Source organism: Myotis brandtii, unplaced genomic scaffold (assembly GCF_000412655.1).
Source record: "Myotis brandtii unplaced genomic scaffold, ASM41265v1 scaffold708, whole genome shotgun sequence".
Classification (NCBI taxonomy): Eukaryota; Metazoa; Chordata; class Mammalia; order Chiroptera; family Vespertilionidae; genus Myotis; species Myotis brandtii.
In genome coordinates, this window is record NW_005370777.1 from 4047095 (window position 1) to 4050294 (window position 3200).

General features: G+C 43.4%; 1 protein-coding gene across 1 annotated transcript in view; it reads left to right on the plus strand.

The window, feature by feature from the left end:
* Positions 1–1999: 1999 nt before the first annotated feature.
* Positions 2000–3200, plus strand: part of CCDC38 (coiled-coil domain containing 38) — a 51198-nt gene continuing 49997 nt past the window's right edge. The window contains exon 1 of the mRNA XM_005882376.2: positions 2000–2131. The gene's annotated coding sequence lies outside the window, so the exon portion shown is untranslated. The remainder of the gene's footprint in view (positions 2132–3200) is intronic.

Here is a 3200-nt window from a genome sequence, read left to right on the forward strand (position 1 = left end):
CTGGGGGCGGAGAGGAGGAGGTGCAGTGGGGGTCGCTCCTGGGTCCGCGCGGCCGCGAAGCGTGAAGCGGGGTGGCGGGTGCCAGGCACTTTTCGGTTGGCCAGCTCCAGTCCGGGATCCTTCCAGACGGCCCCCAGATGAAGGGGGACCAGGATGAGGGAGGACAGAGCGAAGACTAGAGAATCGATTGGCACCTCCGCCCACCTTCCTCCCCGCCCCCGCCCCCCGAAATCTTTTCTAGAAGGATTGATTGAACAGGTTCCTGGATCCTCTCTCCCTCTCCCTTCCTCTCTAAAATCAATAAAAATATATATTTTTAAAAATAATCAACGTTATAATGAACCTCCTCTTTTTTTTGGTCGCCTTGCCACGTTCGGGTAAATGTGGTACAGATTATTCCCCCTACTTAACCGACAAAGAAACAGAAGTTCGGTCGCCCGGAGAGAGAGAGGTGGGTTGCGACGACAATCGCGTGGCCAGGTGGAAGGGGGTCGCCGTGGGCGAGGGCACCGGAGTGGGTAAAGTGGGGAGAAACCTGGTGGAGGCAGGTGCGGGAACTTTTCGGTTGGCCAGCTCCAGTCCGGGATCCCTCCAGACGGCCCCCAGATGAAGGGGGACCAGGATGTGGGAGGACAGAGTGGAGACTAGAGAATCGATTGGCACCTCAGCCCACCTTCCTCCCCGCCCCCGCCCCCCCGAAATCTTTTCTAGAAGGATTGATTGAACAGGTTCCTGGATCCAAACTCCTTGAGGTGAGACGGGTTTCAGCTCTGTGTCCCCCGCACTCCTAACTGTATCTGGTTGGGCTAACCCCTCGATTTGCATCCAAGGTTGGAAACAGAATCAAGCTTGTTTAAGGAAGGTGGTCTGTAATTCTCATCTGCGTCTCAGACTTCCCGCCTGTCAGTTGCTGTGAAAACAGTCGGGCGGGGTTCTTAAAGGTTTGGAGTTTCTTAATTACTTTACTGACGAATATTCTTTTAGTAGAAGCTTGTCTTAGGCCTGCAAGGGCACTTTCCCTGCCCAGCACAAACCACAACCAAAAGGAAGACACTTTAGGGATACACTAACATACCCTAAAAGCAGGCAGAGAGCTGTAAAACAAACTATAAAAGTCACTTTAGTGTCACTTTAAGGCACAAAGTACATAAAGTAAAAATTCCTTTAGATGAACGCAATAAATAAGATTGTACTTTAGCTTCATATTGTTTTTATAAAAGAGAGAGACCAGTCCGGTAGAAAAGAAAGAACAAAGCAAGGGGGAAAAAAAGGCGGGGAGGGAATAACGAAGTAGACAATGTGGGTAAAAGAGACCCAAAAGGGAAAAAAAATCCATAGATCATTCATAATAGCTCAGACACAAACAGGTATGTGTGTCTATACACATTTTAAAAAGAAAGGTAGAATATATAGAGAGAGACATAGAGAAAAGTAGAAATAGTGGAAAATAGAAACACAGAGACACTAATTCATAGAAAAATATTAAAATTTTATATTATAAAATTTCTGCTAAAGACTCAAATGTAACGTTTTGCAATTATAAGTAATATTTGCAGATTTATGCAATTATAAAGGATGGAATGGAATTATAGAAGAATAGAAGACTTTGGGGTTCAATAAACTTGTCTTAATCCCATTTCCGTTTCTTATCTGCTATTTGATTTTGGAAAATTAATTTCCCTGAGCCTCAGCTTTCTCATCCATATCATGGGGGTCGTTGTTTCTACTTTATGGGCTTGTTTGAGCTTTAAATACGATGGAATGTAAGTCACTTAGCCCAGTGCCTCTCTCTAAATACATCATAGCTATTATTATTATTACTATTAGTTTATTTTAATCCTGCCCTTTGTCTTCTGGTAAATTAAGTTAAAGATTAGATTTCAATCGTAGTAGGTTCTCTCCTGACTTCACAGAATGCACCAGGTACTTAAAGCTTACAAATTCTTGGCAAGTCTAAAATAAACTGTACTTTTTTTTTTAAGGGGAATTATATCTTTGGGTGAACTGCGGGCACCCAATTACAGTCAAGATCAACAGTATGGCCTGAAAAGCCCTTGCAAATAAGAGGTTTGCAGAAGCAAAAAGGAAGAGAGTGTGCTGTCGTTCTCCCTGGTCGCTGTTAATTATAGAGGTAAGGATCAGGTTCCTCCTTAGTAATAATCAACATCGCTATAGCACCTGTTGGTTTACAGCGTCCTTTTCACATCATCTGACTCACATGGGCCGATTTCTTTTCCCCCCATCTTCCTTCCCCTTGACCTCCAGTCATTTTTTTTTTCAGTTTGCAAAAGAGGCAATCAGAAATGTCAATAGAAAAGTCCACGCTAAATAGCTAGCGTGACGCCAGCGGGGCCTTAAAGGTCAAGCTGGAGGTAATTGCCTCATCACTGTGACCTGCTTCTGATCACACAGGACGGCAGGCCAAAGACCTGTGGCTCCGAGCTCTCGGGTAAACAAAAAAGTGCTAGGTCTGGTCTAGAGAGAGGACACAGTTCACAGCCCTTTCTCTTAGTATTTGTCCAAGTGGGTGGGAAGGAGGTGGAATAAAATTGAAAGATCTGAGAGAATCTGTCTAAATTTTCATTTGCATCTGGGAGATAAAATTATCTCATATTGAGGGAATCTGGAAATCCATTTTTTTTTTGAGTTTATAAGAGTTGTTGAGAAATTCAAACCCAAACTTCATCGAATAATATCTGGCCGATATTGTTATCATTCAATTTATGTAGTGTTGGTCAGGCATTATAAAACTCCACTCCTCTTTCTCTACTTCCCAGAAGCTTGGAATGAAAAGGATCTGCACTAAGTTGTGTCAGATTCCCCAAATTGCATTGACATTGCAATGACCCTGGTTTCAAGAACTTTAATGCAGGGTTTCTCACAAAAGCTAGTTGTCAGTTATCCCTCTTATTCTTTTCAAATGCTGGTAGTTATTCACAAGACAAGAAACAGGACACACCCAGATACCTACCTTGAAGACCATATGAGCAATTATATTTCCCTATCAGCCTGCTGTGACTAAGCACTTTGCATGCATTATCTATGTTTGAAAATTGCAACAAGCCTGTAGGAAAGGTGGTAGAATCCATACTTGACAGAAGAACCTAAGGTGCGCTGAGTTCACTGGAGAGGCTTAAAGAAACAAAGAGCTGATAAGAATCAAAGGCAGGCCCTAACCGGTTTGGCTCAGTGGATAGAGC